Consider the following 26,379-nt stretch of genomic DNA (forward strand, 5'->3'; position numbering starts at 1 on the left):
AATTGTAATATTTACAGTAACTAATCTATTTCTTTAGCTTGTATTGCATAATTCTAATAACTAATGGGCAAGAATGTTAATTTAAAAGAGTAAGTTTTGTTTAAGTAAGGACAGAGTTACAAATGTTCCACGTTGTTAAAGAAAACAAAATTGACATTTACATTCAGTTCATGTAAGTACCGAATAAAATTGAAGTTCATTTGAATAAAAAGCCTTAGTTTGAGCCCTAGAATAGCTCTGGGAAGGTGTTCCTCAAGTTTAGTAATGCCCAAGTGTATAGTAAATACCCTGTACACTGTATCTTTCTACATTTGTCATAGAATATTGTAACTGTACGGCTGCCAACATTTCAAAGTAGTATTGTTTCATCCATACAAATTAAAGTAGCTGTGTCCGCCCAGAAAAAATTCTAAGAACTTTGGCCTTTTTACAGTAAAATAAGCATGCATGAGTGTTTTTGTGTAATTTTTAAATGACTTCTAACTTTTAAATTACTTTTTAAATTATAATGACTTCATTTATAAGAAAATTTATGTTTTCAATCAATTAAAAAAAATATTCTTAAAACGTTCGACCCGGCATTTTTCAGAATGTTGAAAAGTATTAATAACACCACCCAAACTATCCCCAATACCTACTTTTCTTTACTCGACTACTAGCCTAAGTATTTTCAAGCAAAACTGTTAGTGGACAGGCATAAACTAAAATCGTTCCACCCATAAATTCTGTTTTAACTGGCTAGCTTCCTTGACATTTGCTTATTGAATTAAAATTATATTTGAATGCATTTAAAAATATACATATATGTGTATGTATATATATATATATATATATATATAATTGAATATTATTTTTACAAAGAGATGCAATAGATTACAGAATTACATTATTATCTCGAAAAGGAAGAAAACATTAACCCCCTCACTATTAACTTAATTTTTTAAAGTAATACAGTATTTCAATTATTATAACTGCAAACAATATAAACCCTAATAATTTTGTCCAACCTATCAAAAACGCCCAGGAAATAAACCAGAGACACGTAATGCTTTTGTTGAATGAGTTGCTACACTTACGGCAGAAACAGATGTGTGTAATCTGATAACATGAGTGCAGAAGAGCCAACTAAAGTTACCTCAGACATTAAATTTACCTCGCTCTTTGTTCAGAGAAACACAAAAATCGTTACAAGAAAATGTACAAAAGAACATAATTCGTTTACAGACAGTTAAATAAGTAATAATAATTGTAACTAATACATAAAATAATGAGTATGAAAATAGAATACATGAATATTTGATACAGAGTTTATTTTTTTAGCCTACACTAAACTTTAAAAAGTCTTACATAAGAAAACCAATTGTTAACCATTTCGTATAACACAAGAGGTGAAATGTAATAATATAAATCTTTCTATATTTGTTAGAACTATTTACTATATTTTTCAAATGTTGAAAATGAAAAATTCTAAATAGTGAAAAGGTCTTTTTTAAATTGAACTATTTAATACAGAAAACTGTTTAGAAATAATACCATCACATAATAGTCAATATAACTGTTTCCATTCCAGTAAACTACAAACTTTGGTAAAGTTAAAACTTTTATTTTAATAAATTTGTGTGAGAGAACATGAACTTTATAGGCGTGTAGTACTTAATTATTGAAATTGCAATATTATTACAGCAGGTCTTTTAGACGATGAACATTCTCGGCAGTGTCACCGCAGTCTTGTGTCTCTGCTACCGCCACCTTTGTATGTAAACCAGTTGCATGTAAAAATTATCATAGCCAAGTCATAATACACACTATTAAGTATCTACATATTAATATTACTTTATCCCTTTCTCATGAAGCGTGTATATTATTTGGAAACTGGAACGACAATTAAAGCGCTAGGCTTTATGAAACACAAATTATTTTCTTGTCGACAGTTTAATTGGGGATAACTGGGATGCAGATCTGTCGAACATGGATCTGATCGTGTCACATTAAACCCAAGAGAATATTTTTCTGCAACCAATTATGCCAACCACTGCTAAGTGTCACCCACCATCTTGACGTGAACAGTTAATTTTATCTACGATCTATTGAATCTTATTCTGCAACCACTTCTGCCAACCACTGCTAAGTGTCACCCACCATCTTGACGTGAACAGTGAATTTTATCTACGATCTATTGAATCTTATTCTGCAACCACTTCTGCCAACCACTGCTAAGTGTCACCCACCATCTTGACGTGAACAGTGAATTTTATCTACGATCTACTGAATCTTATTCTGCAACCACTTCTGCCAACCACTGCTAAGTGTCACCCACCATCTTGACGTGAACAGTGAATTTTATCTACGATCTACTGAATCTTCTTCTGCAACCACTTCTGCCAACCTCTGCTAAGTGTCACCCACCATCTTGACGTGAACAGTGAATTTTATCTACGATCTACTGAATCTTATTCTGCAATCACTTCTACCAACCACTGCTAAGTGTCACCCACCATCTTGACGTGAACAGTTAATTTTATCTACGATCTACTGAATCTTATTCTGCAACCACTTCTGCCAACCACTGCTAAGTGTCACCCACCATCTTGACGTGAACAGTGAATTTTATCTACGATCTACTGAATCTTATTCTGCAACCACTTCTGCCAACCCCTGCTAAGTGTCACCCACCATCTTGACGTAAACAGTGAATTTTATCTACGATCTACTGAATCTTCTTCTGCAACCACTTCTGCCAACCTCTGCTAAGTGTCACCCAGCATCTTGACGTTAACAGTGAATTTTATCTACGATCTACCGCGTATCGATGTCTTTGATGATAGTAAACTTTATCTACCTATTTCTACTGGAAAATAAATAATAATGATTTTAAACATACTCCTACCTATACCACATCGATCTTTCCATTAAACTGATCACAAGAATTCTCCTGGATGTTGCACTTTAAAACATAAGGCTATATCTGCTGGTCAGTTTTAAATACCAACCTGCTCTTAATGTTCGATACAAAGAACTGCTCTTTATTTTGGTCACCAAGTTGGTGTCAAGGTTTGAGATGTTGTTCATGTCATCGATTATCCAAGCCGATAACAGATATCAGGAGAATTCTTCTCGTCTTGCCTCAGTTCCAATAGCAACCTGTTCTTAAGGTTTGATGCAAAGAACTGATGTTCGTTTTGGTTAGCTAGTTGGTATCAAGGTTTGAGATTCTGTTCATGTCATCAATTATCCAAGCCGATAACAGATATCAGGAGAATTCTTCTCATCTTGCCTCAGTCCCAATAGCAACCTGTTCTTAAGGTTTGATGCAAAGAACTGATGTTCGATTTGGTTAGCATGTTGGTATCAAGGTTTGAGATTCTGTTCATGACATCGATTATCCAAGCCGATGCCAGTTATCAGGAGAATTCTTCGCTCCTCCCTTCAGTCCCAATACAACCTTTCCTTTTACCAGTCGAAATTAAGACTTGCAAACTTAAACTCGACGAGTACAGTAAATACTGCGTTGGAAATAGCATTAAACAAGCTGCATTTTTGAATCATCAGACACAGAATTAAAACGTAGTAATATTGCTTCTATTACACGAAAACGTGTATCTATTATGATATCGATAGTCGGACATACCAGTTGTGAGGCAGTGGGCTGTCGACTGTCAAGTGGGCGCGCGGGAGGACGCTGTGAAAAATACGGGATTACCGTAATGTGACGGCCACCGTTTGTAATACCGGGATATCTGTGGATTTACAGGATTAACACACTTTGTAAAGATGTTGTTAAGCTTCGGAGTGACAATGGCAACTACACAGCACCACCACAGTGGCATAATGTTTGAAAGAATACATTGTACATTTTCTCTTACCTTAACACAGTGTTTGTAATGTATGGCTTAGAAAATGTCGAGTACCTTCTTTCAAATCATATGTCTGATACATTAACAGTATGAAGTTCAGGTTAAAATTTAAGACAGTTCCAGTTAGTTTTTATGTGAGTTTTGAGACACTGTGGAAGCCTATGGTTCTCACTCGGATCAGTGAGGATGAGTGAGGTGTTGAAGTACAAGCAATGCGTTGGAGAGGTTTACTCTATTCCTCCTCAATCTCTCATTGATCATTCACAAACCCCATTCGCTGTAACCACAACTTTCTGATGCTCGTAGAAAAAGTTAAGGCTAAATTAATATGTTCGAAATACAGTAAAACAACTGCTTTCAGTTAGGTTTTAAAAATAAACTTTATTTAAAAGTTATTATGAATTATAAATGTTCTCTTTAGTGCGTGTTTTAGTTTCTATAAAACAGGCGTTGTATATAAAATTCTGTTCAACATACAGTTATAATACGCTAAGTATTGTATAAACCCGCCCACAAAAAATACGGTTTAACAGTTGTCACAGAATATCTCTGACAGCAACATTAGCGTAGCTTTAGTCGGAAGGATCCGTTCAATGCGAATGTTGGGTCAGTTCCATTTCACTATTTGCACCCTTTCAATGTCAGAGACTCATAGGCCACCAGATCGAGTGCAATCCGGATGAATAGGAGTTCTCATTGTCTCATCAAATGCACAACGGAGTGCGCTACGAGATTTTAGACACGATCCCAAAGCACGCGGAACTCTGTGATACGGAGCTGAACTCGATATTCGCATTGCTCCAACGCTTCCCACCATAACTACGTTGTGTAAAGAAGTCCAACCTACTTTAGGATCGTGTATAAAAGATTTCATTTTTTAGCAAGCATTTCAACACTAAACGTGTATAAAAACAGTATTTATACTACAGAATATACACAGTAGCTTTGTGCATATATTACATTTTATAACAAAATCTGTTTTTAATATAATTTTTAATTAATTTAAGTTAGAGAAATAATATTTAAACATTATCTAATAATAAAATTTAATTACACTAACGCGCCTCTGGGCCCTTGCCAACCAATTGTATTGTTGGGAGCAAGTATGAAACCACTATAAGACAGAGAACCCTTATGTTGTGTTTGACAGAAGTTATATTTGCGCCTACTTAACCCTTCTATTCAAGTGTTTTTCTTCGATTAAATATTAATTAATATCTCGGATTAAAGCTACTTAGTTTGGGAACTAGGCGGGTTCATAATCACAACATTACGTGGTGATGACATTGTAATCTCAAAACAAACAAATCCAAAACCATTGTCATCAACTTTGCTCTGCGGCCTGTAGACTCTGAGTGTGGCCCTGCCGTCATGATAGCAGATTACATAGTAGAAGAAGTCTACAGCTCGAAATTCCTTGGAATACAGCTTGATCGAGGGTTGACATGGAACGATCACATTGACCATGTTTGCGCCAAACTATCCTCAGGCATTTATGTTTTGAAGTCTCCAGCCAAATATTGCCCTACTAAAGTTCTGATGAGGGCTTATTATGGCTTGATTTACCCCCAAATCTGCTTCGGATTGGTATTGTGGGGTGCTTGTGCAAACAACCAGTCGATAGAGTGTTCCAATTGCAAAAACAAGCGATGCGACTAATTGCACATTTGCATTTCAGAGTCTTACAGAGAAACCTTCAAACAACTCTGTTTTGTATGTCTAAATGTGTCAAGACAAGTGGCCGATACATACATTCGTATGAGACCAGAGGCAGAGATAGCTACCGAACTGGTAAACAAGAACGGTGGTTTATGAACATCAGCCTTCACGGGCAGGTGTTCATTTCATCAAGAAGCTGCCGAATTGGATCAAACATGCTAAAACGCCCAAGGCGCTCAAAACTCATTTAAAGCGCTTTTTGGCATCACAAGCGTTTTATGATGTCAACGAGTTTTTGGAATGTAAATGGGAGACCGCCCAATCAGAAGATTAACTACGTCGCTGGAGGTGGGCAAATTGGCGAGTGCGTGGAAAATGAATGAATGCTGAATTGTATGTCTGAGTGAGATTTTATGAAGTGTACATTAAAAAGGTTTAGTTATAAAAAACTTACGTTTGCTATAAATATAAAACTATGTTTTTGCAATAAAGAATTCATTGATTGATTGTGTGGACATCAACTTTTTCTTGTCTCTTCTTTTGGTTTTCTTCAAACGATTCCTTCATTACTAGAGTACAAGCCATTATACAGGACATCTAGTTTAAACAGTGAAGCGAAGTTATTACTGATGGGGAACATTGCGAGGGGAAGTATCAGAGCACAGTACCATGCCATGCGCGCGCGCGCGCGCGTGTGTGTGTGTGTGTGTGTGTGTGTGTGTGTGTGTGTGCGATTTGACTACATAGGTGCTTTATGGTTACAAGTACTCGTACATGAAACCATTAATTAGTAATGTCTTGTTAGTGATTTTACTCTACAGGTCAAGGTGATTTGATTGTGTAGGTTCTTTACAGGTATACGTATAGGTAGAAGGGACCATGAATGAGTGAGTGTCTTGTTTGTGATTTGACTATACAAGTTCTTTACTGGTACAGGTACAGGTACATGAAACCATGAATGAGTGAGTGTTTTGTTTGTGATTTGACTGTACAAGTTCTTTACTGGTACAGGTACAGGTACAGGTACATGAAACCATGAATGAGTGAGTGTCTTGTTTGTGATTTGACTGTACAAGTTCTTTACTGGTACAGGTACAGGTACATGAAACCATGAATGAGTGAGTGTCTTGTTTGTGATTTGATTGTACAAGTTCTTTACTGGTACAGGTACAGGTACATGAAACCATGAATGAGTGAGTGTTTAGTTTGTGATTTGACTGTACAAGTTCTTTACTCGTACAGGTACAGGTACATGAAACCATGAATGAGTGAGTGTCTTGTTTGTGATTTGACTGTACAAGTTCTTTACTGGTACAGGTACAGGTACATGAAACCATGAATGAGTGAGTGTTTTGTTTGTGATTTGACTGTACAAGTTCTTTACTGGTACAGGTACAGGTACATGAAACCATGAATGAGTGAGTGTCTTGTTTGTGATTTGACTGTACAAGTTCTTTACTGGTACAGGTACAGGTACACATGAAACCATGATTGAGTGAGTGTCTTGTTTGTGATTTGACTGTACAAGTTCTTTACTCATACAGGTACAGGTACATGAAACCATGATTGAGTGAGTGTCTTGTTTATGATTTGACTGTACAAGTTCTTTACTGGTACAGGTACAGGTACATGAAACCATGAATGAGTGAGTGTCTTGTTTGTGATTTGACTGTACAAGTTCTTTACTGGTACAGGTACAGGTACACATGAAACCATGATTGAGTGAGTGTCTTGTTTGTGATTTGACTGTACAAGTTCTTTACTGATACAGGTACAGGTACATGAAACCATGAATGAGTGTGTTGTTTGTGATTTGTTTGTATGTGTGCTTCACTGGTACAGGTACAGGTACATGAAACCATGAATGAGTGAGTGTCTTGTTTGTGATTTGACTGTACAAGTTCTTTACTGGTACAGGTACAGGTACATGAAACCATGAATTAGTGAGTGTCTTGTTTGTGGTTTGAATAGTTGTAAACGAGCGGCGCCATTCATTTTCTATTGAAGTTAATTTTGTTAATGAATGGAAATTTCAAACTGTCTTACAAACGTGACATAGTTGTATACTCGTGGTGCTTACAAGATCATAAGTTAATATCGTTATTGTTCTTGTTCAATAAGCAAATGTTTCTCTCACCTGAATGCTACTCCTGATTGACATATTCCAAGTGAATAAATTAATTTTATTTCCCATAATAAAATATATAAAGGAATAAAATGTTTAATGTTTAAGAAATTAAACTAACCACTTAATTCAGTAGAGTGGTCAATTGTACAAAGTAAACTAACAATAACTGTGTAAGAAACCAGTTATATTGAGTTTAGCGTTAGTTTAAAAGTCAATAATGTTCTAACTGTAACACCTGTGGGTTTACTATTACTGTAACAGAGGTAAACATATTGAGTTCTCAACTGTGTCCCAGAGTATTTATTTCTTCTACTTTAATTATATATTATACTTTAATTAATATCCATTGTGTGCATTAGAATTCTCTCCTCGTATCTTCAAAATATCTACGAAAATTTTAAACTTAAAATAGATATTTTTTGTAGCAGAGATTTTATAGAAAATGCGGCAGTTTTCATAACTGTCTTCGTTCATCTAAGTCTTTTTACACCATGAAAATCAACATAATATAACTCTTTTGTCCTACTGAATGAACCTTGTGTATGTTCTTATAAAGATTTTCAAATCAATATTTGTGTATAGATTTTATATTCTGCAAAGACGTTTGTAATTATATAAAAGACAAAAATCGAGAGAAAATGTAAAATACGAAAGAAGCTTTTTAATATATAATATATATGACAGTTTAATACATCTATCTAGTTTCAGTAAAAAAAATTAAAATCATATAAGATTAATCTATACGCATCGAAGTGTCCAAACAAGAGAGAGTGCCTTTGGCTGAGCGTTCTAAGATGTCGAACTTTTGACCTGAGTTATATACATATCGCAGGCTGAAATCTTGTCTGTGACCGCAGCACTTTTGTGTCAGTATTGTCAAACTCGTACTTTACGATCCTACCCCATATGTTGTTTGATAAGATCCTTTCACAAGCCAGAGAATCCATGATGACGGGAAGAATAATATTCATTTACCACAGTTTGTCTTACAAATTTATTTATTAAGTTATTTTCTCGTTTCCATCATGGTTACCCATAAGAACAATGTAAATATATTCTTTAACACACAGGAAAATCCCATGGAGTGACATGTACCATAATCTAACTCAGTGTTCCTTATATAGAAATGAAGTATCATGTGAAATGTCAAGTATATATGTGAGTTTGTTTTTAAGACATCGTCCGGACACAGACAGACAGAAATTAACTTTTTTCGTACCCAGGAACAAGTGTTTTTAGAGAGGGCAAGAAATCCTTTATTCATACAGGTGGCCAGCCTGTAGTGTGGGACTCCTCCAAGCGGCGGGATAGAACCCACATGTTACCCACTAAAAACCTGCTCTACTACTTGAGAATATAACCTGGGATTGTTTTTCACATTGATTCAGGCTACGCCTAAATTTGGTTTGCACCCATAGGGCTCTCTCCATTACAAGCTTTGTCATAGGTTTAGCCCGCTTCTCGGTCCAGATAAGTCTTCTTCAATTGGAGGACTCCCTGGACAAATTTTGAAGCGCTATTCCGGTTTCCCTACCCCTCCACCATCTTTCCGAACACCGTGTCTACACATGAACAAGTGGCATCCAGGCGAGGTCTTTCTCAATGCGGGCAGCGGAAGAAAGTTTGTTCCATGTCGTCGAGAATAGATACAGTTCTGGCTTTGCACATCCGATGCAAGTTCGTCGATGAAGTAACCGTGACCTTTGAGGAACTGGGTAAGGTAATATTCCACCTCACCAAGTGGACCTTACCAGCAGGTCTTTCCACCCGTGGTCGGACTCGATTGTATGTATGGACTGCAGGCATCAACAAACGTCTTCTGCTAGACCTAGGTCCCCCTACGTCGGCCATTAGCGAGTTAAGAATTGTATACACTTTAGCAGCCCTGTCCGCCGTTCGGAAGATCTGGTCCCTCCAACCCAACTTGCTGTCCACCATTACACCCAGGTACTTCCGCGTTCCGTATTTTGTGGTGTAGACAACCGTCTAGAACTCAGACAATTTCCGATGAGCCGCGACAGATAGAATAGTTGTGGAAGTCGGTTTTCAGCTCATCCAACATATCAATCCACCTCGTCGAGTTAAAAGCAGTCTTGATATCAAGCGTAATAAGTAGCACCACTCCACGGGATAAGTAATTGTGGTTTTCAGCTTTTACTACAGTCAGTTTCACTTCAGTGACAGCGTCGATTGTTGACCACCTCTTTCTGAATCCGTATTGACGAGGGCACAGGTCCCCAGCAACCAGGCGGGAGAAGATCAATTTCTCGAAGAGTTTACCCGCAGTATCGAACGTGCAGAGAGGTCTGTTGGGTGATGGCAGATCACTATCATTCATCCCTTTGCCGATGAACACGAGCCAAGCTATTTTGCAAGATGAAGGAAAGAATCCCTCGAAGAGGCAGCATTGCATTCCTCAACAATAACCTCGGGTGTAAAGAGAAACCCCATCTGAACCAGGGGCATTATTGTTTTTCAGAGAGAGAACAAAGGTTTCCAACTTTTCAATGGTTAGCCACGTCCAGCTTATAGTGTTTCCAGTGTTGTGGGCCTTCCCCTGATGTGGGTACTCTGCGTTGTGCGTTATATACACCAAATACGATATATTGCTGGTCAACACCAGTGTATTCTTCAACAACTCTCCATCTCGAGATTCTCGTTAGCGGAGACGCAAATTTCACGTCGGGGTCTGTGCATCTCTGCCCAGGTTGCCAGAAGGTAGGTGTGTCGCTCTCGTTTAGGGCAACGAGCCCGGCCTTGGCGGCAATTCCAGGATATATATCTCCGGGATGTACTAGAAGGTCTTCCCCACTCAACAGCCCTAGCGTTGACATCTCCCTTAGAAGGTCTTCCCTACTCGACAGCCCTAGCTTTGACATCTCCCTCAGAAGGTCTTCCCCACTCGACAGCCCCAGCGTTGACATCTCCCTCAGAAGGTCTTCCCCACTCGACAGCCCTAGCGTTGACATCTCCTTCAGAATGTCTTCCCCACTCGACAGCCCTAGTGTTCACATCTCCCTCAGAAGGTCTTCCCTACTCGACAGCCCTAGAGTTGACATCTCCCTCAATCATGATGTGCCCATCCATGTTGAGCATTTATCGTGGAAGTCTTGGATGGCCTCGTAGTGGGTGATATAGTAACTATGAAACACTAATTTCCTACAGTTTACTCAGGCAAAACCTCAGCCACACCCGTGACACTGCATCGATACTTCTTGTGTGTTACGAGCCCAGAATCCAGCAGTACCTGAAAGTCGGTCACCCAAAACTTAGGATTCCTGTCCCTGTACTGCTGCTCACTCAACAGAAGTGCATCAACACCGAGTTGGGCAAGCTGATTTATAAGATCATAAGCCACTTTGGATCTCCAGGTGTTACAACGGAGGATACGAATTAATGGACCCTGCCTGTTGCCTGTTCGAGTGTAGCTTTTGTTCAGACCGGGGAGATGCCCTGACGAGTTACTGCTCTGTGTTCTTGCAGAGGAAGCAGGAGAGATTATAAGTGCAATTGGTTCTTTTATGTCCTTATCACACCGAAGGCAGTTTTTACTCCGGTCGAGTCTCTAAGAGTCTCGAGAAGAGTGCCCGTACCCGAGGCATCGATAACATCTCGAGACAACCACTCTACCTCTGAGTCCGCAGTTAACCCATCTGACTTTCACATTAGGGAGACTCAGCTGCTTAATAGCAAAATGTTCACCTAATTCAGCGACCGCCATTCGCTGTCGGCTCCTGTTCGGTTTTGTTACCCGAACCTAAATCCGTGCCTCCCGGGTCAATTCAGGAATGGCTTTTTTGTGGATTCCGTCACCTCCTATTCAATCGAAAGGTCATCCAGGTCGGGGATCTTAACCGAAGACTCTAGATCAATTGCCCAAACCGATTCCCTGTCTCCGAAAGCGTTCCTAAGAGCCGCAGCAAAACCTGCCTTGTCCTTAGACTTTCCCAGTTCGAGTAATACTTCCCTTCTGGGTCCGTCGAATGGACTTTATCACGGTCTTAGTCTGTTCCGGCTTGGCCTCGCTCTTCATCTGACCCAGGACTTCAGGGAATGATCGCCCTCCTAAGGTCTCGATCAGGATCGCCTCAGACCTGAGACTTTTTGTCTTAGGCTTTATTTGCCCCACGGGACGGTGCAGCTCATCCCTGCCTTGCACAGGGGTTGCAGCTTCTCTCTTCTTCCCCTCTTCTCTTTTCCTTTTTCTCCTTCTTCGTCAGGTCCACTGCCCTCTACAAGCTGGGTTCGGGATACCTGGCCCCTCTTCGCTAACTGCAGTAAAGGTTGCTGTGTCAGGAACCTATCCCCCTCCCACAAGAGCATTTTATTTCAAAATAATCGATAATAGCCTATTTTCGATAACAAATCACATTTATGTTGGAACTTTGTATTAAATCACAATCAAATAGCCTATATAAATTAAAACCTTATAACTACTTTAATTCACAAAATACACGGCACTGGACATATAATACTAATTTTTTCATAATCCTAAATATTTGAATTTTGCCACGAAAAATAGGTCGGTTCTTACTATTTCTACCTGTACCTGGTACTGCAGGAACCGAGTATAAAATGTACTCCTAAATGGTACAGGTACATGTTTCAGTTACTGCTACTGGTAAACTAGTCCGAGTGCTTTGTACCAGGAACGGCGGTAAGCCTGTATAGTATCTGTATCGTAAAATTATCTGTAACAATGACCTGTACCGGGTACTTTCGGTTTGGAGTATTCTCCCTACAGACAAGTAACCTGTACAAAATGTATCGTTCTCAGTAGTCGGAATGATCAGTTGTCACAGTACGGAGAGAGTTCTGAGCAGTCCTGTACTGTGTTAGTTTGCTGTCACTACGAGGCAACATCGCTCTGGATAGTCTGACGATTGCGCGTTGAAACGAACAATTACCGGTTACCGTGAATGACAAAATCTGCTCAATTTAAAATTTTTTAAAAATTAAACTTTTCAATTAGTGATTTATAAAATTATACACTCAAGATAATGGCCAACTCCACAATGTGACCAATGCCGACATTTTTGGACCACACGGTCAAAATTAAGGTTAAGATGGTAATTTACAGCCAAAAATTAAAAGAAACCTGACGAAGATGATTGATTCCAATCCTCGAAACGTTGTGACCTACCGTACAACCCGTATCGTGTGACATGTCATATTAAAGGTCTATTCAATATAAACACAAAGACGCTAAGAAAAAACCTCTTTGCCGTTTCCAGAAAAAGTTATGGGCAAATGACGCAAAAACATAATAATCTTTAGGCACAGCTGACTTAATTTCTGACATATGATTAATTGAGTTATTTTATTATTCTATGATATGAATCGATTTCAGAAATATTTGCTACCCGTAAAAAATCATGTATACACATAAAAAAACCATCATTTCCCCATATATATATATACATTTGACTCTTGGCAGGCGGCAGGCTATAAAGAGAATAAACTTTTCATATTACAGAAATTAACTTTTTGTGTAAGTTTCTTAGGGGTCCATCTTGATTTTGACATGAAATGGAATACTCATATAAACACATTGTCGAAGCACCTAACTTCAGCTACATTCGCCCTGAGGTGCCTTTCTACATTTGCCTCAGAACAAGATCTTAAACTGGGTTACTTAGGCTTATTTACTGTAAGTCAAATCTGAGGTACAGAATAATATTTTGGGGATTTTCTAGTGTCACCAACTTTGTTAGAGTATTCACTTTTCAAAAGAGAGCGTTGAGGGTCGTCTGGGGAATGAGATCAGATGAGAGCTTTAGAGAGCGTTTCCGATCTAGTGTGATCCTTACCTTGGCCTCCCTTCTCATTTTTCATTCGACAATTTTTGTTTATCAAAATAAAAATCTTTTTCCAAATTTAAATCATGATCATACCACACGGCACAGAAATTACATAATTTCAGACCGTTTCAAAACTCAATTTTTAATTTTTGTCCTAAACTTTAAAACTTACTTCTAAATGAAATTCAAATTCAAACAAATTTAAACAGTTTCAAAAATTATTTAAAGACTTACTTGATCGGGAAGGCTTTCTACAGTCACCGCGAGGCTCTCGTGATACCCATGTCTTGATTAGGCCGATGTTTTTTGCAGTAGGAATAACTTTAAAATGTTATAAGAATTTATTGTTGTTTACCTTTAAATTGTATGCTGTTCTGTTGCTTTTTTTATAATTACTTTTGATACTGATGTTTTGACTTGCACAGAAAGAAAACCTTTGAGTTCTATTATGTGAATAAATTATTCTTATTCTTATAAAAAGTTCTTAAGAAAAAGGCCTTACTTCAGTAATGTTTGAGAACGTGTCAGTATTACAAACTGACATCGGTATTTTGTATATAAGAAAGTACGAGACAGGACACAGAACAGTTTGGATTGTCACAAGTAAAGACATGTCAATGGTACGTGTCAGTATTACAAACTGACATCGGTATTTTGTATATAAGAAAGTACGAGACAGGACACAGAACAGTTTGGATTGTCACAAGTAAAGACATGTCAATCGTACGTGTCAGTATTACAAACTGACATCGGTATTTTGTATATAAGAAAGTACGAGACAGGACACAGAACAGTTTGGATTGTCACAAGTAAAGACATGTCAATGGTACGTGTCAGTATTACAAACTGACATCGGTATTTTGTATATAAGAAAGTACGAGACAGGACACAGAACAGTTTGGATTGTCACAAGTAAAGACATGTCAATGGTACGTGTCAGTATTACAAACTGACATCGGTATTTTGTATATAAGAAAGTACGAGACAGGACACAGAAACCGTTTGGATTGTCACAAGTAAAGACATGTCAATGGTACGTGTCAGTATTACAAACTGACATCGGTATTTTGTATATAAGAAAGTACGACACAGGACACAGAACAGTTTGGATTGTCACAAGTAAAGACATGTCAATGGTACGTGTCAGTATTACAAACTGACATCGGTATTTTGTATATAAGAAAGTACGAGACAGGACACAGAAACCGTTTGGATTGTCACAAGTAAAGACATGTCAATGGTACGTGTCAGTATTACAAACTGACATCGGTATTTTGTATATAAGAAAGTACGAGACAGGACACAGAAACAGTTTGGATTGTCACAAGTAAAGACATGTCAATGGTACGTGTCAGTATTACAAACTGACATCGGTATTTTGTATATAAGAAAGTACGAGACAGGACACAGAAATAGTTTGGATTGTCACAAGTAAAGACATGTCAATGGTACGTGTCAGTATTACAAACTGACATCGGTATTTTGTATATAAGAAAGTACGAGACAGGACACAGAACAGTTTGGATTGTCACAAGTAAAGACATGTCAATGGTACGTGTCAGTATTACAAACTGACATCGGTATTTTGTATATAAGAAAGTACGAGACAGGACACAGAACAGTTTGGATTGTCACAAGTAAAGACATGTCAATGGTACGTGTCAGTATTACAAACTGACATCGGTATTTTGTATATAAGAAAGTACGAGACAGGACACAGAACAGTTTGGATTGTCACAAGTAAAGACATGTCAATGGTACGTGTCAGTATTACAAACTGACATCGGTATTTTGTATATAAGAAAGTACGAGACAGGACACAGAAACAGTTTGGATTGTCACAAGTAAAGACATGTCAATGGTACGTGTCAGTATTACAAACTGACATCGGTATTTTGTATATAAGAAAGTACGAGACAGGACACAGAACAGTTTGGATTGTCACAAGTAAAGACATGTCAATGGTACGTGTCAGTATTACAAACTGACATCGGTATTTTGTATATAAGAAAGTACGAGACAGGACACAGAAACCGTTTGGATTGTCACAAGTAAAGACATGTCAATGGTACGTGTCAGTATTACAAACTGACATCGGTATTTTGTATATAAGAAAGTACGAGACAGGACGCAGAAACCGTTTGGATTGTCACAAGTAAAGACATGTCAATGGTACGTGTCAGTATTACAAACTGACATCGGTATTTTGTATATAAGAAAGTACGAGACAGGACACAGAAAACCGTTTGGATTGTCACAAGTAAAGACATGTCAATGGTACGTGTCAGTATTACAAACTGACATCGGTATTTTGTATATAAGAAAGTACGAGACAGGACGCAGAAACCGTTTGGATTGTCACAAGTAAAGACATGTCAATGGTACGTGTCAGTATTACAAACTGACATCGGTATTTTGTATATAAGAAAGTACGAGACAGGACACAGAAACCGTTTGGATTGTCACAAGTAAAGACATGTCAATGGTACGTGTCAGTATTACAAACTGACATCGGTATTTTGTATATAAGAAAGTACGAGACAGGACACAGAACAGTTTGGATTGTCACAAGAAAAGACATGTCAATTGTACGTGTCAGTATTACAAACTGACATCGGTATTTTGTATATAAGAAAGTACGAGACAGGACACAGAACAGTTTGGATTGTCACAAGTAAAGACATGTCAATGGTACGTGTCAGTATTACAAACTGACATCGGTATTTTGTATATAAGAAAGTACGAGACAGGACACAGAAACCGTTTGGATTGTCACAAGTAAAGACATGTCAATGGTACGTGTCAGTATTACAAACTGACATCGGTATTTTGTATATAAGAAAGTACGAGACAGGACACAGAACAGTTTGGATTGTCACAAGTAAAGACATGTCAATGGTACGTGTCAGTATTACAAACTGACATCGGTATTTTGTATATAAGAAAGTACGAGACAGGACACAGAAACCGTTTGGGTTGTCACAAGTAAAGACATGTCAATGGTACGTGTCAGTATTACAAACTGACATCGGTATTTTGTATATAAGAAAGTACGAGACAGGACACAGAAACAGTTTGGAATTGTCACAAGTAAAGACATGTCAATGGTACGTGTCAGTATTAAAAACTGACATCGGTATTTTGTATATAAGAAAGTACGAGACAGGACACAGAACAGTTTGGATTGTCACAAGTAAAGACATGTCAATGGTACGTGTCAGTATTACAAACTGACATCGGTATTTTGTATATAAGAAAGTACGAGACAGGACACAGAAACCGTTTGGATTGTCACAAGTAAAGACATGTCAATGGTACGTGTCAGTATTACAAACTGACATCGGTATTTTGTATATAAGAAAGTACGAGACAAGACACAGAACAGTTTGGATTGTCACAAGTAAAGACATGTCAATGGTACGTGTCAGTATTACAAACTGACATCGGTATTTTGTATATAAGAAAGTACGAGACAGGACACAGAAACCGTTTGGATTGTCACAAGTAAAGACATGTCAATGGTACGTGTCAGTATTACAAACTGACATCGGTATTTTGTATATAAGAAAGTACGAGACAGGACACAGAAACAGTTTGGATTGTCACAAGTAAAGACATGTCAATGGTACGTGTCAGTATTACAAACTGACATCGGTATTTTGTATATAAGAAAGTACGAGACAGGACACAGAAACCGTTTGGATTGTCACAAGTAAAGACATGTCAATGGTACGTGTCAGTATTACAAACTGACATCGGTATTTTGTATATAAGAAAGTACGAGACAGGACACAGAAACCGTTTGGATTGTCACAAGTAAAGACATGTCAATGGTACGTGTCAGTATTACAAACTGACATCGGTATTTTGTATATAAGAAAGTACGAGACAGGACACAGAAACCGTTTGGATTGTCACAAGTAAAGACATGTCAATGGTACGTGTCAGTATTACAAACTGACATCGGTATTTTGTATATAAGAAAGTACGAGACAGGACACAGAAACAGTTTGGATTGTCACAAGTAAAGACATGTCAATGGTACGTGTCAGTATTACAAACTGACATCGGTATTTTGTATATAAGAAAGTACGAGACAGGACACAGAAACCGTTTGGATTGTCACAAGTAAAGACATGTCAATGGTACGTGTCAGTATTACAAACTGACATCGGTATTTTGTATATAAGAAAGTACGAGACAGGACACAGAAACAGTTGGAATTGTCACAAGTAAAGACATGTCAATGGTACGTGTCAGTATTACAAACTGACATCGGTATTTTGTATATAAGAAAGTACGAGACAGGACACAGAAACCGTTTGGATTGTCACAAGTAAAGACATGTCAATGGTACGTGTCAGTATTACAAACTGACATCGGTATTTTGTATATAAGAAAGTACGAGACAGGACACAGAACAGTTTGGATTGTCACAAGTAAAGACATGTCAATGGTACGTGTCAGTATTACAAACTGACATCGGTATTTTGTATATAAGAAAGTACGAGACAGGACACAGAAACCGTTTGGATTGTCACAAGTAAAGACATGTCAATGGTACGTGTCAGTATTACAAACTGACATCGGTATTTTGTATATAAGAAAGTACGAGACAGGACACAGAAACAGTTTGGATTGTCACAAGTAAAGACATGTCAATGGTACGTGTCAGTATTACAAACTGACATCGGTATTTTGTATATAAGAAAGTACGAGACAGGACACAGAAACCGTTTGGAATGTCACAAGTAAAGACATGTCAATGGTACGTGTCAGTATTACAAACTGACATCGGTATTTTGTATATAAGAAAGTACGAGACAGGACACAGAAACAGTTTGGATTGTCACAAGTAAAGACATGTCAATGGTACGTGTCAGTATTACAAACTGACATCGGTATTTTGTATATAAGAAAGTACGAGACAGGACACAGAAACCGTTTGGATTGTCACAAGTAAAGACATGTCAATGGTACGTGTCAGTATTACAAACTGACATCGGTATTTTGTATATAAGAAAGTACGAGACAGGACACAGAAACAGTTTGGATTGTCACAAGTAAAGACATGTCAATGGTACGTGTCAGTATTACAAACTGACATCGGTATTTTGTATATAAGAAAGTACGAGACAGGACACAGAAACCGTTTGGATTGTCACAAGTAAAGACATGTCAATGGTACGTGTCAGTATTACAAACTGACATCGGTATTTTGTATATAAGAAAGTACGAGACAGGACACAGAAACCGTTTGGATTGTCACAAGTAAAGACATGTCAATGGTACGTGTCAGTATTACAAACTGACATCGGTATTTTGTATATAAGAAAGTACGAGACAGGACACAGAAACAGTTTGGATTGTCACAAGTAAAGACATGTCAATGGTACGTGTCAGTATTACAAACTGACATCGGTATTTTGTATATAAGAAAGTACGAGACAGGACACAGAAACCGTTTGGATTGTCACAAGTAAAGACATGTCAATGGTACGTGTCAGTATTACAAACTGACATCGGTATTTTGTATATAAGAAAGTACGAGACAGGACACAGAAACAGTTTGGATTGTCACAAGTAAAGACATGTCAATGGTACGTGTCAGTATTACAAACTGACATCGGTATTTTGTATATAAGAAAGTACGAGACAGGACACAGAAACAGTTTGGATTGTCACAAGTAAAGACATGTCAATGGTACGTGTCAGTATTACAAACTGACATCGGTATTTTGTATATAAGAAAGTACGAGACAGGACACAGAAACCGTTTGGATTGTCACAAGTAAAGACATGTCAATGGTACGTGTCAGTATTACAAACTGACATCGGTATTTTGTATATAAGAAAGTACGAGACAGGACACAGAAACAGTTTGGATTGTCACAAGTAAAGACATGTCAATGGTACGTGTCAGTATTACAAACTGACATCGGTATTTTGTATATAAGAAAGTACGAGACAGGACACAGAAACCGTTTGGATTGTCACAAGTAAAGACATGTCAATGGTACGTGTCAGTATTACAAACTGACATCGGTATTTTGTATATAAGAAAGTACGAGACAGGACACAGAAACCGTTTGGATTGTCACAAGTAAAGACATGTCAATGGTACGTGTCAGTATTACAAACTGACATCGGTATTTTGTATATAAGAAAGTACGAGACAGGACACAGAAACCGTTTGGATTGTCACAAGTAAAGACATGTCAATGGTACGTGTCAGTATTACAAACTGACATCGGTATTTTGTATATAAGAAAGTACGAGACAGGACACAGAAACCGTTTGGATTGTCACAAGTAAAGACATGTCAATGGTACGTGTCAGTATTACAAACTGACATCGGTATTTTGTATATAAGAAAGTACGAGACAGGACACAGAAACAGTTTGGATTGTCACAAGTAAAGACATGTCAATGGTACGTGTCAGTATTACAAACTGACATCGGTATTTTGTATATAAGAAAGTACGAGACAGGACACAGAAACCGTTTGGATTGTCACAAGTAAAGACATGTCAATGGTACGTGTCAGTATTACAAACTGACATCGGTATTTTGTATATAAGAAAGTACGAGACAGGACACAGAACAGTTTGGATTGTCACAAGTAAAGACATGTCAATGGTACGTGTCAGTATTACAAACTGACATCGGTATTTTGTATATAAGAAAGTACGAGACAGGACACAGAAACAGTTTGGATTGTCACAAGTAAAGACATGTCAATGGTACGTGTCAGTATTACAAACTGACATCGGTATTTTGTATATAAGAAAGTACGAGACAGGACACAGAAACAGTTTGGATTGTCACAAGTAAAGACATGTCAATGGTACGTGTCAGTATTACAAACTGACATCGGTATTTTGTATATAAGAAAGTACGAGACAGGACACAGAACAGTTTGGATTGTCACAAGTAAAGACATGTCAATGGTACGTGTCAGTATTACAAACTGACATCGGTATTTTGTATATAAGAAAGTACGAGACAGGACACAGAAACCGTTTGGATTGTCACAAGTAAAGACATGTCAATGGTACGTGTCAGTATTACAAACTGACATCGGTATTTTGTATATAAGAAAGTACGAGACAGGACACAGAAACAGTTTGGATTGTCACAAGTAAAGACATGTCAATGGTACGTGTCAGTATTACAAACTGACATCGGTATTTTGTATATAAGAAAGTACGAGACAGGACACAGAAACAGTTTGGATTGTCACAAGTAAAGACATGTCAATGGTACGTGTCAGTATTACAAACTGACATCGGTATTTTGTATATAAGAAAGTACGAGACAGGACACAGAAACCGTTTGGATTGTCACAAGTAAAGACATGTCAATGGTACGTGTCAGTATTACAAACTGACATCGGTATTTTGTATATAAGAAAGTACGAGACAGGACACAGAAACCGTTTGGATTGTCACAAGTAAAGACATGTCAATGGTACGTGTCAGTATTACAAACTGACATCGGTATTTTGTATATAAGAAAGTACGAGACAGGACACAGAAACCGTTTGGATTGTCACAAGTAAAGACATGTCAATGGTACGTGTCAGTATTACAAACTGACATCGGTATTTTGTATATAAGAAAGTACGAGACAGGACACAGAAACCGTTTGGATTGTCACAAGTAAAGACATGTCAATGGTACGTGTCAGTATTACAAACTGACATCGGTATTTTGTATATAAGAAAGTACGAGACAGGACACAGAAACCGTTTGGATTGTCACAAGTAAAGACATGTCAATGGTACGTGTCAGTATTACAAACTGACATCGGTATTTTGTATATAAGAAAGTACGAGACAGGACACAGAAACCGTTTGGATTGTCACAAGTAAAGACATGTCAATGGTACGTGTCAGTATTACAAACTGACATCGGTATTTTGTATATAAGAAAGTACGAGACAGGACACAGAAACCGTTTGGATTGTCACAAGTAAAGACATGTCAATGGTACGTGTCAGTATTACAAACTGACATCGGTATTTTGTATATAAGAAAGTACGAGACAGGACACAGAAACCAGTTTGGATTGTCACAAGTAAAGACATGTCAATGGTACGTGTCAGTATTACAAACTGACATCGGTATTTTGTATATAAGAAAGTACGAGACAGGACACAGAAACCGTTTGGATTGTCACAAGTAAAGACATGTCAATGGTACGTGTCAGTATTACAAACTGACATCGGTATTTTGTATATAAGAAAGTACGAGACAGGACACAGAACAGTTTGGATTGTCACAAGTAAAGACATGTCAATGGTACGTGTCAGTATTACAAACTGACATCGGTATTTTGTATATAAGAAAGTACGAGACAGGACACAGAAACCGTTTGGATTGTCACAAGTAAAGACATGTCAATGGTACGTGTCAGTATTACAAACTGACATCGGTATTTTGTATATAAGAAAGTACGAGACAGGACACAGAACAGTTTGGATTGTCACAAGTAAAGACATGTCAATGGTACGTGTCAGTATTACAAACTGACATCGGTATTTTGTATATAAGAAAGTACGAGACAGGACACAGAAACAGTTTGGATTGTCACAAGTAAAGACATGTCAATGGTACGTGTCAGTATTACAAACTGACATCGGTATTTTGTATATAAGAAAGTACGAGACAGGACACAGAAACAGTTTGGATTGTCACAAGTAAAGACATGTCAATGGTACGTGTCAGTATTACAAACTGACATCGGTATTTTGTATATAAGAAAGTACGAGACAGGACACAGAAACCGTTTGGATTGTCACAAGTAAAGACATGTCAATGGTACGTGTCAGTATTACAAACTGACATCGGTATTTTGTATATAAGAAAGTACGAGACAGGACACAGAAACCGTTTGGATTGTCACAAGTAAAGACATGTCAATGGTACGTGTCAGTATTACAAACTGACATCGGTATTTTGTATATAAGAAAGTACGAGACAGGACACAGAACAGTTTGGATTGTCACAAGTAAAGACATGTCAATGGTACGTGTCAGTATTACAAACTGACATCGGTATTTTGTATATAAGAAAGTACGAGACAGGACACAGAAACCGTTTGGATTGTCACAAGTAAAGACGTGTCAATGGTACGTGTCAGTATTACAAACTGACATCGGTATTTTGTATATAAGAAAGTACGAGACAGGACACAGAAACAGTTGGAATTGTCACAAGTAAAGACATGTCAATGGTACGTGTCAGTATTACAAACTGACATCGGTATTTTGTATATAAGAAAGTACGAGACAGGACACAGAAACCGTTTGGATTGTCACAAGTAAAGACATGTCAATGGTACGTGTCAGTATTACAAACTGACATCGGTATTTTGTATATAAGAAAGTACGAGACAGGACACAGAACAGTTTGGATTGTCACAAGTAAAGACATGTCAATGGTACGTGTTAGTATTACAAACTGACATCGGTATTTTGTATATAAGAAAGTACGAGACAGGATACAGAAACAGTTTGGATTGTCACAAGTAAAGACATGTCAATGGTACGTGTCAGTATTACAAACTGACATCGGTATTTTGTATATAAGAAAGTACGAGACAGGACACAGAACAGTTTGGATTGTCACAAGTAAAGACATGTCAATGGTACGTGTCAGTATTACAAACTGACATCGGTATTTTGTATATAAGAAAGTACGAGACAGGACACAGAACAGTTTGGATTGTCACAAGTAAAGACATGTCAATGGTACGTGTCAGTATTACAAACTGACATCGGTATTTTGTATATAAGAAAGTACGAGACAGGACACAGAACAGTTTGGATTGTCACAAGAAAAGACATGTCAATTGTACGTGTCAGTATTACAAACTGACATCGGTATTTTGTATATAAGAAAGTACGAGACAGGACACAGAACAGTTTGGATTGTCACAAGTAAAGACATGTCAATGGTACGTGTCAGTATTACAAACTGACATCGGTATTTTGTATATAAGAAAATATATATATAAGGACACAGAAACAGTTTGGATTTTCACAAGTAAAGACATGTCAATGGTACGTGTCAGTATTACAAACTGACATCGGTATTTTGTATATAAGAAAGTACGAGACAGGACACAGAACAGTTTGGATTGTCACAAGTAAAGACATGTCAATGGTACGTGTCAGTATTACAAACTGACATCGGTATTTTGTATATAAGAAAATATATATATAAGGACACAGAAACAGTTTGGATTGTCACAAGTAAAGACATGTCAATGGTAAAATTGTATTGGTAAATGTCGCGTTGCAACAACTGCCTTTGTCTCGACGAAACAAATAAATCTATCTATCTAGAAATACATCAGGTATATAACATGTTATGAATCTGTTGATTGTAATCGATTTGGGTATCGAGTTTTGTGACGTTACAGTTTTTCTTCCATTAAAAAGTATTCACTGATTTAGAATATTTATTAATACTATGAACTCATTTGTTGAACTTTGTAAAAGATTTAGTTATTGATTTTTAGGATCATAGAATAAATTAAAAAATTTATTTTTCGAGACTTTTTTTAATATAATGGAATCTAAGAAAGAGAAAAACTTAAATAAAACACAGATCAATCTTTATTTGCCTCTAATAATCAAGGATCTGTCCTGGTTCTGGGAGCAATGTAGTTATTTGAAAAAGCAATGAAAAAATATTATTTATTACACCAAGATTTGTTAACAAATTACAAAACAATATTAAAGAATTACCGAATAATAAAACATTTTTGAAAAGACTTAAAGAGTGGCTGCTAACTTTGGAGCACCTTGACTTCCTAATTAAATTCAGCATTAACATTTACGATTGTACACCATACATATTGTCCATCATTACTTTGCATGAAGATGCTCTCATACATAGAACGAACTTTAAAACGTTTTTCATCATCTTTTATATTACTTATTTTTATTTCAATAATTTCTCATGCACTAAGCAAGCAAAGAAACACTGATAGTAAGAAAAAAATTGGCCGAAAAAATGTATACAAAAATTCATTCTTTCACCATCTGGACACTGTAAAACAGTGTTAATGTTAAATAATGGGAACCTCCAAACAGGCCAAGGCCCTAATCTTCTCTTCTGCTATTTACAAAAATCAGTATTTTTACAAGTTTTTATAATGATTACATATGTAAGGGGACTTAAAGAAAATGTATGAAGTTACTTTTTATGTTGCATTAAGTTATTTTTAAAACCTAAATACATGTTAAAGTTTTCATTTAGTGCAATTAGTCAGTCTTGGCAAGTGTAAATATGATGTATATTATTCTTAATTTTGCGAGTTTTTTATATGTTTGATTTATGTTTTGCGGCAGAATGAGAAAATAAATTCATGTATCTGACGCTCGGTAGTGTTCGAGTCCACGTTTCTCAATTTGGGGTAGAATGCCCTTAGACTTGAGTTACTGGATATTCGAATTTTCACCAAGAGTGCTTTTTGTTAATAGTTTTAAAGCCAAATTATAATAAAACATGAAGTGTAGTGGAAGAATACTATGTCGCTGAGTGGTAGACATTGATATTCGTATTCTAAATAGACAATAATTGTTAGGAGACAGTTGAGTTTGACACCGTGCGGCTAGACATAGACGTAAATCCGATATCGGTCGTTGGAAACGAGTTAAATATAAATAACAGCTGGTTTTGTGCTATCCAGCAACAATAGTATACCTGTACACTGTGTGCCGTTTCTGTCTTAAAGGGGTTTTTAGAGATAAATATATTATAACACTATTTTCATACTACCTTGCTGATTAATAGATATAGTCTAGATGTTTATATTATAATGACGTTTATACGAATTATTAAATATTGCACAGTTTAAACTAGAAGAACTGTTTAAATTTCATTGTTTTTAATTGCAAACTGTCTAAATAAGAAGACAATTGAGACACTACACCTGGTATAGTTATATTCCACCCCACACTGAGACAGCTTTTGAAATTATGTGAAAGTTGCTCATACTGAAAGGTATCTTGATCCAATATTCGTGAACAACTCATTTTTTATTTTGCACGTGAATCCTGAAATATTGGTGATATTGGCTTTGTGTATTTTATTTGGACAGTTCACACGTACATTTGATACCTGAATGCATTTGGACTAATATATTAATTTTCAACCTTAATTGAAACAAACAGGCGTAAAGTAGGTGGAGATCATTAGAACTGCATATCCTTATATTGATTGCCTATTATCGTTTGTGTTGCACGATGTTGCCTGATATGGATGGCAAGGTAGATTGTACAGTGGACGTTTCCGATATGTCAATATGATTTTCTGGGCAAATAAACCCCCTTCCATTAACCTCATTAAATATGATCAGCTTTATCCCCCGATAATGTAACTGCAAAATTTCGCAATAAGATCAATCAATTTGTCAACATGAGTTCCGGGTCAACTAAGTCACTACCTCCTATTAACCTAAATACCTGATTAAAATTAAATATGATCAGCTTAATCCCTCGATAATGTAACTGCAAAATTTCGTAATAAGATCAATCAATTTGTCAACATGAGTTCCGGGTCAACTAAGTCACTACCTCCTATTAACCTAAATACCTGATTAAAATTAAATATGATCAGCTTAATCCCTCGATAATGTAACTGCAAAATTTCGTAATAAGATCAATCAATTTGTCAACATGAGTTCCGGGTCAACTAAGTCACTACCTCCTATTAACCTAAATACCTGATTAAAATTAAATATGATCAGCTTAATCCCTCGATAATGTAACTGCAAAATTTCGTAATAAGATCAATCAATTTGTCAACATGAGTTCCGGGTCAACTAAGTCACTACCTCCTATTAACCTAAATACCTGATTAAAATTAAATATGATCAGCTTAATCCCTCGATAATGTAACTGCAAAATTTCGTAATAAGATCAA

General features: G+C 37.0%; 1 protein-coding gene across 1 annotated transcript in view; it reads left to right on the forward strand.

Annotated features, from left to right (window-relative positions):
* The window catches only part of LOC124370054, a 122,215-nt gene that overhangs the window by 88,251 nt on the left and 7,585 nt on the right, over window positions 1-26,379 (forward strand). The gene's annotated exons all lie outside the window — the stretch shown is intronic.

This window comes from Homalodisca vitripennis, chromosome X (genome assembly GCF_021130785.1).
Source record: "Homalodisca vitripennis isolate AUS2020 chromosome X, UT_GWSS_2.1, whole genome shotgun sequence".
Classification (NCBI taxonomy): domain Eukaryota; kingdom Metazoa; phylum Arthropoda; class Insecta; order Hemiptera; family Cicadellidae; genus Homalodisca; species Homalodisca vitripennis.